Source organism: Gadus morhua, chromosome 9, assembly GCF_902167405.1.
Source record: "Gadus morhua chromosome 9, gadMor3.0, whole genome shotgun sequence".
In the NCBI taxonomy this organism is placed as follows: Eukaryota; Metazoa; Chordata; class Actinopteri; order Gadiformes; family Gadidae; genus Gadus; species Gadus morhua.
Window position 1 is genome coordinate 14,977,109 of NC_044056.1, and position 12,706 is coordinate 14,989,814.

Consider the following 12,706-nt stretch of genomic DNA (forward strand, 5'->3'; position numbering starts at 1 on the left):
TATTACGTGCTCCCTCTCCATAAACGCATGTCTCAGTGTGTCCCCCAAGACTCCTCAGAAAGGCAGCTATTGTCTTATGTTACTTTAATGGATGTCTCCTCTAATGATTTCTGCCTATTATACGGGCATCCAGCAACTAGAAACAAACCAGAGGTGATCATGTATTCATCTCAGTCAACTAATAGTGTACTTAATGAACAAACTGAATACCAGAGGATTTGACCGGTGAATAACTTGCCCCATCCGTTGATATGATCCTCACAAGGAAATGATCAATCAAATAATAAAGAAAGAAGCCTGAAGTATGTTAACCAAAGAGAAGCTTATGTCGTAGCATTGACTTTAACAACACAGCCATGACTAAACTAATTCTCGTGAGTGACTTTGGGAGAAGAATATACAGTCACTTTCACTTATAATAAATCGTTATCTATTTCTCTGTGCCGTCATTCCAGCAGAGAGAACGTGATGGATGCCACCTCTTAAAAAGCATGCAGCCAAACAACACACATGCCAGTGAGGGATAGGGAGCTACAGCCAACCTCACCCTGATGAATGAATGCTGGCATAGCGTAAAGTTTAACTTCATAGAACACATGGGGGAAATCCCACAGGGGGAACCATCCACCAGGAGCATAGAAAACCCGTTTCATTTCATCCATCCCTCCCCCAAAAGTCTTTGTGCCTCTCCTCTACCCAACCCCCGCCACACACAAAACCACACAGGATGTGTGGTCCCGGGCCTTTTGATAGAGCTGGGTTAGCGGAGGAGCTGGGCAGCCCAGGAAACACACAGCCCCTGCTTGTCAAGAGCCAGCCTGCACATCAGGACCTGGGACAGAAACCAGGTGGGGAGCGAGGAAGTGGGAGAATAGAGGGAAGACGGATGGGGGTTGGGGGGGTATTTATCGGGACTATAAATAAGCTGATATAAGAACAGTTCAATCAGATATTCCAATATTATAATGATATAAATGTATTGAATGGTCTAGACCTGACAACTTCTTGAAGCATTGATGTTGAGGACTGGGTTCAGTTGCAATGCAGCTTGTGGCAAAAAGCTTTCGAGGAGAGGTTTACAGCTTGTCTACAACTGGTAGTCGACTTTACATGATTTGGTTTATGATTTGAATAAATTTGACTTTTCTGTTCTGCTCCGACAGCCAGGGGCAAACTCTTTGAATAACACGCGAAAAATACTTTTCAGAATGTACAATATTCAAACCTAGGTTTCGATCTTGGTTGTTGTTAGTCTCTGATGGAGGAAGTGGGGTAGTGCAAGACGTGTCATAAGATGGTCACTCCCCCAGAGACTTCAACAAACTAAATTATTAAACAAACTGTTCGGTCAAGGCCATGTAATAAACACACAATAGTAAAAATATCAATAATTTAGTTTCAGTTGTTAACGGACAGTATGTGTCATCAGAATGAATATGCCACAGACAGTAAGTTAGACCAGGCTAGTGCATGTGGGGAATTACCTATTTTTATCGTTTTGAAGATACTTTTCTGTGTCTCTAATAGGGGTATCCTTGCCTAAGAATGTGCATAGTCAAATCTCATTCATCAGGCATAAGACCAATGTGGCAAATCAATTTAACAGACCAGAGAAGATGTACTACCTGGTCCCAATGGAGATAATCAATTTCACCTGTACGAGTGGTATTATATGATAGCTGCTTTTGACAAACTTTAAATTTAACTTCTCTTTAATGGTTTTGGAATGCTGCTAAACTGTAGAAACTTTTATCCTGATTTTGTATTGTGTATCCTTCTAGACTGCTGGCTAGAATGTGCTCTACTTAGAAAATGTAATGAAGGATAGTGCTACTGCCATTACACAAAGTGGTTTTCAAACAAACAATAAGGACTTTTACTGAAAGCAAACCACAACACAGGAAATTGCACACAGAAGACCCCACAGATTTGTTCTGAATTTATGGGCTTTTTCTTCTAGAAGCCAGGTAACACTGTACCCGTCATTTAGCACCCCCGTCTTCCCAATGGAAATTCCCGCTGTAAAACAATTTTACCAACATGGCGATTCGACCTTGGTGAAGTTGACTAAATGTCTATCAAAGATTAGAATCATCGAGGAATCAAGGTCACCCCTAGTCTCTACTTTGCTTATACTCGTTAAAAAAACAAAAACTTTTTTTTCTTATTTTTTTTACTTCCTTTGTACCAAGCACATAATGAATGAAGCCCAGAATGGACACTAAGAATGTGAAATCTTGTACTGTGCTGCTGTGTGTAATTTGGGTTTAAAAAAGGACAAGACCGCTTCCAAGCACCAGGTCAAATGATGGATTAAAAATGGCTTATCTGCAAAGGAGCAGCTGGCTGATGGCAGACAGCAGCTGGAAACTTGTATCTATCCACACACACACACACACACACACACACACACACACACACACACACACACACACACACACACACACACACACACACACACACACACACACACACACACACCCCTTGAACGAGCCAGACATTCTGTGTACACACACAGTATTGATTACTGGGGCAATGCTTTTAAATGTTACATCGAGTCGCAGTGGTTCCTGATGAGTGAAAGTAGGACAGCAGTCGCTTGTTTATCAGCCCAGAATCCGTTTTTTTTTCCTCGACATGTATTTAACCCTTTGTTGAGGTTTTATCTAAATGGTTATATCTCATATCAATACTAATTTATAACATGCCACGCACAAGGGCAACGCCTGCACAGCCACTACGGCAGTGCTTTTCAATATGTTAATGGTACTTCTACTTCTACAAACACTACCGCCAACACTGGCAAAGCATCAAGAATGATAGCCACTGAACAACCTTTAAATTAGAAAGCACTTTGAGGCCGGATACAGTTTTATTAGGATTCATCATGTCATGTCATTTCTGAACAATGAATGCTAATAGAATTTACCCAAGTTATCCGTGGTAGGGCAGAGCTTACGTTAAACCTTTCAGCGTTACTGATTCATTGGTCAAGTACACAATGTATCGAACATAAAATTGTATTTAACATAGCATTGCATTTATCTGTAGTACTACTACTATTAACACGCCACTCATAACTGCTCATTACACATACTCAATGCTTGGCCAAAATGTTCAGGCTGCAACTTGTAGCTTATTTGAGTAAACTACACTCTAGCACGTTACTCTCACAGACAGAGTGCCAAAGTTGATTACGTTTCCTCCACAGAGCAGACAGAAAGGGCCCATAACGAGCCATGATTGCATTGTGAGACTGTAGCTGGTCCCGCCACAAACCTTACCCTCGGTGAAATCTGCGAGTTAAAAAATGACAGAGGGCGGGGCTCACCAACATAAACAACAAAAACACTGTCTCGCTGCTGTTTTCCACAGATCTAATTTGAAGAATGCATATGAGGAGACTGGATAAAAGGTCGATATTTTGCTTGCTTTTAGTTGCAGAGAGGAGTCCTCTCAGACATTGGGGATATTTAAAGTCTGACCAGCGACACATCGTTCTTGAGTTTCTGCGGAAGGCCATATTTGTGAATAAAACCTTTTGGCTAAAAACAGGTAGAGGAAGCTTTTTGGGTTAAAGAACAAATGGAACAAACGTTCACATCATTTTATGATGGTGCTGCTGGTACAACGTCCATTAGAGTCAGGTCAGAGTACCTGGCTGAGACATCTCGTGGTATTCCCCCAAGTGAAGGCCCCGACTAGTTCTGCTCTTTGAAGACGGGTAAACATTCAAATCCGCTGGCAAAGGCGGACAGAATCTCAAACCAAAGAGACACAATTATGCCGTTATACACTTTTTATATCCAAGTATGAATAAATCCATGTTTAATTAATATTTGAAAGTTGGGAAACTCAAACAAAGAGCAGGGAGAACATCACCCATGAGTTGCTTATCATAATCATGTAATTCAAATGCACACATCAAACGCAGCCCCTTCCTCCTCATGATAAAAGCCTCCGTATTTCACCCAACCACTGCAACGCGACACCACATCTAAAATAGGCAGAAAACATAAACGGTACCATCTACAATTATGCTCAGGAATTCATTCTCCCAACTGCCATAGCTGACGCAATGTCTGCCCCACGCTTACCATCCAAAGAGGAACCTACCTTAGTGAGGAACGCCAGCAGGCAGTGAGGCTGGGTTGTAGGGTTTGTTGGTGTGTTCCCCCCAGGCAAAGGGTAAATATTTACGCCACACACCTCTACCTAAGCCTTCCGAGAACTTGATAGCGTGAACTTTGTGACCATCAGCCCTTCAATGGTATCCCAGGAGACATCACAAGGCTCCTGTACGGTTTATTATTGTCGGGCAGTGTATTTAAATTACTCTTGACTGTGTCAATCAACACCGTCATCCCCCTGTAAGGGATCATATTATTAACAATTTTCTTACACCACCAAAAGGTCAACATAGCTCGATTCCATTTATATGACGTCATCAACCCATTCTCACTCTTGTTTTTTTGGATAGCTTGTGGCCAACCCTTACACTGTAGCCCCAATACCTGTTTGGATTCAAAGTTTTAAAAACGGCATACCTTGTGAAGGCCAAGTAACGGTGTGTGAGGAACCACACAAAGACACCCCTCCCCACAGGCACAAGAGAGCCCCAAAAAAAGGCTGACTTGATCATCTCTTTCAAACGCGCACACGTAAACAAAAAGGCACACACAAACAACACAGCAGGCCAGATCTGAGGGGTTGTGAAGGCCTCATACGTGCCTCCTTCCCTGATAATAACAGTAGAAGACAACATGGAGGAAGTGACAGAGAGCCGTGTCCTGTTATCTTTGTCTCCGACTGACTCCCAGGGGAGGGTTCCACTGGCTGGTTCCCTTTATCCTTGAGCCGACTCCAGGAGTTCCTCGTATGACTCAACCACACAGAAATACCATTCTGAGGCTTACAGCTGGGAAGCTACAACTAAATGGCTGTCTTCAAGCTGTAATTTTTCCCGGATTCACATACACTAGTACTGACAAGACTGGGAGTTGAAAAGGAATACACGCTTTGTCCAGAGTCTCCAATATCCAGTTTGAGCCCGTATAATATTTTCAGATTACACTGTGAAATTTAAGACCAGCAGAATGGACAAAAGTGAGACTGAGGGGAAACCAGCCTGGAGCACACAAAAGAGGGGGAAGGATAGAGGAGACGGGAGAACGGGAGGGATATATCACTTTTCAAAGCTCCAGAGTTTGGATGCCAATCTGTCCTGACCTCCAAACCTTTTTTTGATTTGAGGGACGGGGTGTCTGCACGGTCCGAGCGGACTGAGCCCAGTTGCCTTCCATCTGACCCTCCATTAACCGGCGTTTGATAAAAAAGTAATCTATGAAGGATTCAGGATGGGGGATGGTTTTTGCTCAAGGTTTTAGAGAGCAATTTTGTTTAATACGAGCAGTTGTTTTAGCTGCAGGATAAAAAAAAAAGTTTTGTATTATGCAATACCTTGGTGTTTGTTTTACATTCAAACAATGTCAAAAGTTGTTATTTCAGCCGCGACCCTCGCCGTCATACTCAATTGGTAGTTTATTATGGGAGGAAACACTATCCTCAATAGTTGAAAACGGAGTGGTTCTTTCTTTGTGGTCAGATCTATTTGTGCTGCTGGACGGATTTTGTTCTACTTTTCTGGATCAGACCAGTACAGTGTCACCCACATTCTATTTCCAGACTAGGAGTCTCCAGTGAAAAACCCAACGTTTCATTTCAGCTCATTCCAAAGCGAAAAATGGCTGTCAGGAACCTTCAAATAACTGCTGTAAGCCTGCTCTATTTCACACTAACCCACATTCATTCCCCAAATTAGAACTGTCAATAACAAGAAAATATCCGTAAGTCTGCTTCACCTGCCTGCAGTGTAACTGTGCCAAGATTCACAAAATGTTGACAAAATAGATTCAGAAGAAAAGATGACTGGCTCTATCACAAAGGCCATTAGCCGGATAGAGTGGGACAGTAGAAAAGTGCGAAAGAGAATAAGTTCTTCTCTGAAAATGTTGCGGTCGGAAATTAGGCCATCAACAGGCGATCAGATTCAAATATAGCTACCAAAGACAATTTTTTTATTAACTTGCTTAATGGGGAACCGACACCAGACTTTTGGGCTAGTCCCCAACCATTATCAACATACAAGAAATGCCCTTCTGCTACACACTCCATTTCCCTTGAGGGGTAGGGCTTTATGGCTGTCCAGCTTTCACTGTCTCCACTCTAAGGGGGGAGGGGGGGGGGGATGTTACCTGGAAACCTTAAACAGCCAGTTACTATTAACGCATGCAATCGTATGCGTTCTTTCCGTAATAGGAACAGGTATGTTGTATCCTATCATTTTAAACTTTGTGCTTTTAAGTCATGATTTGGATTAGGACATATTTAAAATCACAGCTTTGCAACCTACTCACTCATTCACCCAAATCTTTTTTATTTTCTTCAAAGATTGAGAGCTTTGAATGACACTATAAACGCCGGCTCTCCTTATTTCCAACCAACTCAGAAGCAAACCAGATATCCCCCAGTGGAACCACGTCTGGGTCTCGGGTTTCAAAACCAAAAGGGAGGGCTGAGGGCTAAAGACTGAGGGCTGGGGCCTGGACGCAACGGATCTGCCCTGGGCTGTTCTGACAGCAGCCATGCTGGCAAAGCAAATTCAGACGTCCCTCTCTTCCTACGGACCACAACAAGGGTCTTTTTTCTCTCTTTCTCCGGGAGACCAATAATCATAGAGCATGGGAAACGTGTCCTTGCACTACTATAAACAGACACTGGGGAACAATGGATTCAGTGGTGGGAGAGATTGACCACATAAAATGGAGCAGCAATGAGACGGCATTGTCGTTTTGTGTGTGTGTGTGTGTGTGTGTGTGTGTGTGTGTGTGTGTGTGTGTGTGTGTGTGTGTGTGTGTGTGTGTGTGTGTGTGTGTGTGTGTGTGTGTGTGTGTGTGTGTCACGACGAGCATAGCTTATTGGCTTTGAGCTATAATCAATCAGGCTCAAGGACACAAAAGGAGCTGTGGCCGTATGCTGACACTTCATTGACCATCTCCCAACACCAGGTTTGGTCTGTGGCTGGAAGTGGTCGTCTGTGATGATCACTGGGACCTTTGGTTATAGATTACGATTTCAGCCTGCTTAAAATATCCATGCTGTCCCGGTCATTAGGTCAAGGTAGAAGAAAGGCGGCGTGGCTAGGGGACAGAAGGAGGAGTGGCAGGACCAGTAAATTAAACTTCTCTTCATCACAGCATATGGTTTTTACGAGCACAGGGAGCAAGGAGGTCCAGTGGCTGGCCAAGCAGTGTGTTGTATTTGTAGTGCAAGCGTCTTCAACTTCGTGCAGACTGCAATTGCAGGAATGCACATATTTTGAGTTTTTGACTATATTAAAGTAAGTCTATTTGTAAGTACATTTACTCTTAAAATAGTCAACACAAATGAAGAGTACTGTGGAAGTAATTGAACTTTAAAAGTGAAGTACGCCTAAATATTTATGGTAAACTGGTTTGTGGGATACAAAATCCTTTACAGCTACTGATGTGTGGTGTACGTTGAAATGGAGGTGCAATCAATAGGTTGGTACAAGGCTGAAAAAGAAGCTAAAACCCGGGTATCATTGAGTTGTTGTCCAAAGTGAGGACCCTCCTGGCGGTGACATCCACTTAGAAGGCTCCTCTCTGAGCACATCAATTATTGATCTGATGGACTTCATGACTCCATCGCTTACATGCTTTAGTAACGAATCTCTTTAACAAACCTTGACAGGACGCTTAAGAGTCGCTGAGGGACAGGCTATGCTATTGGCTGTGTGCATCTTTGCTCTGCAGCTAAACGGACCAGTAAAGGAATGGGGGGTTGTATATCCAATGTTCCAGTCCAATACGCGACAGTGGTCCCCCTGGGTTTTGTATGTAAATGATTGAGATTTTGCTTTTGTTACCTGAGGTTTATATATAGAATTGGGGAGTACCTGCCTGGGACACATGGCAAGCAACAGCTTGTAGGGCCAGATTGTGTATGTGGTCAGCGGAGCTTCGGAGAAGAGGAAGTCCAAGTGGCAGATGTCACATTGTTTGGGCAAATGGGGGAAATGAGAAGCAGTGAGAGACCTGACAAGGATGTTTACACTCATCTTAAAAAGCTTTGCTCACCATTAAACACATAAACAGCTTACGTCCGCCAGATGAATCGGCTGAACATAGTTCCCAAAGATTAGACAAGTTAGAGCAGCGCAAGCTGACAAACCCCCCGTCTTTGCATATTCCTGCGATTGACCTCAAACCATCCTTTTACTCTCCCATCCCCTAAATCGCCTTCCTTAAGGGATTTACACATAATCCGGCCACACTGGGTGGCAGGAAGTAGCACTACCAACTGCACTCCACTAGCTACACAGCCAGCCAGTTGGCATTACTCATTGTGTTTACATAGCCACTCGCATAGCCCGGTCAATTTTGGTTGAAGGTGCGCCAACTCCAATCCAGATAACATTTGACAAACATCCCTATTGCATAAATTTCACTAATCAATGCCATTAATAGATTACTTTGAATTTCACAATATCATGGTTGTATAGTTGTGCCTCTGGCTGTCTAAGAAAAGGGCAGTAGCAATAAAAATATGTTTAAAGGGAGGTTAATGCATTAAGATTCCATTAAAAAAGACATCGGAATGGTGGCTGGGTGCAAACAACGTAGAGTGATTGACGACAATCATATGCATTAAATGGTGCATTTGTTAATCATATGTTATGCATACTGATATATATTATGTTATACATTCATTATTAAAAAAGAAAAAGATTCTGCCACACTATAGAATGATACAAAATTCAACAATTCTAGCATGAGCATAAATAATTTAATAAAGTGCCAATTTAAGCATTACAGAAATTGAATACAGAAAACTATAGATTTAAATTCTATAAATAATTCACAATACAAAACAATGTCCCAAGAATAATTAAATATGCAAGTAACTATGGTGTTAATATCTTATTCACCATGTCTGGGATACTTTCACGTATGAGGCCTTCACAACCCCTCAGATCTGGCCTGCTGTGTTGTTTGTGTGTGCGCGTTTGAAAGAGATGATCAAGTCAGCCTTTTTTTGGGTCTCTCTTGTGCCTGTGGTGAAGGGTGTCTTTGTGTGGTTCCTCACACACCGTTACTTGGCCTTCACAAGGTATACTGGGCAGGAGAGACATCTGATTAGTGGTCAGACAGATGCGTGTAGCGACACAGGTCCACACGGCAGGAGTGACTGCAATCAGTCCCAGACCCTATCGATATCTGGCCACAGGAGGCCATATCCGAATCAGGACTTGGTTTTACAGTTTAGTTTGAGGTATGGCAGCCTGCAAGGGGGCGTGATTTAGGGGTACAGGAAAGAGGGCTGGGGGAAGGGGACTTGGGGGGGGCTTTAGTGATGTCTGACCTAGACTAAAGCTTTTGTCCAGGACTATAAAAGCCCAGTAGGCCAGTGTGAGGCCATTCTTTTCACCTAGTTTATTAAAAGAGAGAAAGAGGCGTTGGCCACAGATGGTGTTATCAATAACCAACCACCCTCCAACGCACATATAAGCTGACATGCATACATGCACGCATACATATGTTAAATACATGAGGCTAATGCACAATGCATCCGTCCCATGCATAACCCCCAAACCGTAAGGTCGATGTGAGATGGGTGTATATGTGATAATCCTTAACTGCTCGCTCCAGGGGAGAGCCCTACCTTGGATTCTAATATTGACATCTCATCTGCTTTAAACACCCGAGAAGATAATTAAACATCTGGCAGAAGCCTCAACTACATTAAATAACTGCAAATGAAGAGTGAGAGTTTAAAAGTAACTGTACAAAAAACCACAGGCAAAATAACTAGCAGGCATAAACTTAATATATGCCATCTTTCGCTTCATAACGGATGAAAAAATGTCATGTTGAGGGTTATAAATGTAGGGGTTTCATGACATCAGGTCAGGGTGGCCACGGTGACAGATGGCTTCAGAGCACCCCTCAGCTCGCCCCAAATTACAAAGTCAATATTTACTGACAGAAGAGGCAAAGGTGACGATTTTAGAGGCCTTAGACAGCTGACGAATGAGGAAGCAGGCTGGCTTTCGTAAAGAAGAGAAGGCAGAGATCCCTATGCAGACACATTAAACATGGGAAGTAAGGAATGTGCATTTCATTTCTTTCAGAGGAATACTATTTAGCCTATCGTTATTAGTCATAAATGTCCATCCTTTTTACCAATTCAGTGTGGTTCAATGGATTATTATTTCAAACACTGCTGCATTTCAAGGAATCTTGTAATGTAAAGAGCATCTCATGGTGTTGGGTGAATTCATCTTCATGAGGGACATGGTGGTAGACGCACTGGACCTTCGGTGATTACCCCTTCTGGGGAAAGGGTACAGGTGTCAGGTAGTGATCTACGGGGCACATGTTACATTGAGACGTTTTTCATTGCTGTGTAATAGGCCTGTGTCTCTTGTGTTCCATGAAAGGGTCTGCAAAGGTGATGAAATATTGGCATCACATTTGCTGGCTACAGCACAATGTGTAGCTGCAATAGACAATGATCAACACGGAAGGCCAAAATAGGCTTGCATGTTGTACACATCTCCTCCCAAGAATACTTCAGCAATGTTCTGTGAAATCTTTGCATTGTTTTTGTCCTCAAAAATAGTCCAGTCAGCAGGATAACCACCAGGTACAGCCAGAATTAATAAAGTGGAGAGCTTAGAGAGCAATATCATAAATCAGAGTTTTTTTGTCTTCCTTCCTATTCCTAACCAGCAATTAAAACAGATTTATAATAAAATGATCTGATATTGACTGACTGTCATTAAATATATACATCTGGTGAGGCAGATCATTGCTATTTTTGGCTGAAGTAAAACAATCTATGACCATTAATTATGTTGTGTATCCAATCGAAGATGGAAATAATGACCCTTGCCTTGGATCGCTTTAGACTCTTTCATCCGACTGCTTGCAAATTCACCCATAATCCGGGGACTGCTCTACTCTTGGCGGGGGTCTAATTTCAAACGGTAAAAAGGGGTAGGTCAAAGAGGGCAGCCTTTACGATGCTTTGAGAGAGGACCCCTGTCAGGGGCTTAAGGGGCTCTGCCATCTGAGTCATGACCTCCGAGGCTACGAACACCAAGCCACAGTCAGGCATCAAACCAACAGTTTGCCACGGAGAAAACTAGTGAGCGTTGCTGAGCTGTGTTCCTTCGGTCTTGCAGGGAACGGATCACGGGCTGAATACCAATGCATCCACCACGTTTCTCTGTCTTTCTGTAATTCATATGGCAACAGGAAATGAGAGTATCACAGATGGGAGAGGGGGGATTGAAACTCATGGTCCATTATAACATTTTCTTCATTACCTCCAACCATTAAACTCAGGTGGAAAGTAAGCAAGAAGTGGACAGAAATGCGTGTCCATGTTGCATTTATTAGAAGAGACATTATTACGACATTGGCTGCAGAGACTTAAATCCATCCTAAATTCCATCTGTGGTAAAGCAAAAGACAGTAAGAAGATGCTTAAGAAGTGGATTCTTGTTCGCCAGCTGAATGTCAGATTAGGCTTGTGTGAGCCATCATAGAGTTCGTGTCAGACAGACTGCCACAGCCAGAGAGCCAGACACAAAAGAAATATTTCAGTAACTTGCGTTTCCTGCTTACAATTATCATCCCACTCAGCACGCTCCTGTTGGGAGTTGTCAGAAAACTGTTCAAGCTTAATAACAGGTAATGGTTCATGGTTCTCTGGTCTGTACAATGGAAAATGCAGTCATCAACGTCACAACTCACGAAGCACAAGGAAGGAAGGGGGATGGTGGCTTATGAGGACGACATGTGGACCACAGCACACAGGTTTCCCATCATCATGAGGACATGCAACAAAGGTATCGACTGATACCTGGCTGCGTAATGTTTGACCAAAACAAAAAGGTCAAACTGCCCATAGATGCATGCCATGCAGATCAACATTCAAGTCTGAAAACGTGCAACATAACAAATAAGCCGTTCTAGTGCCCTTCAACACTTCCACACAAATCGAAAGTTGTGCAATAGCCTACCTGATAGAATAATCTTTACCAATCCAAACAGCCATCTAAACTAGTCATACTTCAACTTAAAGTCGCAATGTGTAATAATTAAACTAGCTCGTAGCTTAAAACAACATGAACATATCCGTAGTCAATGTTGAGCGATAGTGATTTGAATAATGTTTCAATCAATTCCCATTATATAACGGACTTATTCTACAAACAAAATTGCTGGCTGGCCCGTGGCTCTCTTTGTTTACCAAAATAGTACCATCGACACTCCCACAACGCCTCCCACCCAACCAGCAGAGCCGTGCTGGTTTGCGTCACACAATTGCATAGCTAGTTAGTTAGTGGTCAGAGTACTGTTATGTCGTTTTAATACTTCCAAGTCTATCGCCTACTAACTGGGAGGAGTTCAATGGCACAACTTTAACTATTTTTTTAATTAACAAGTAGTACCTAAAACTATCTACAGCTGAAACCCAATATCTAGCCTTAAAATGGCATAACGGTTTTTTGCCATCCAAGGGCAATTATGTTCGTCCAGCAAGTGCTGCAATTAACCTCAGAGTAGAAACTGCATTAAAATGCCAAGTCAAGTACAAGAATGGTTTAAAATCG

At 42.7% G+C, this 12,706-nt stretch overlaps 1 protein-coding gene across 3 annotated transcripts in view; it reads right to left on the reverse strand.

Moving 5' to 3' along the window:
• Window positions 1–12,706, reverse strand: part of srgap1a (SLIT-ROBO Rho GTPase activating protein 1a) — a 74,805-nt gene that overhangs the window by 60,721 nt on the left and 1,378 nt on the right. The gene's annotated exons all lie outside the window — the stretch shown is intronic.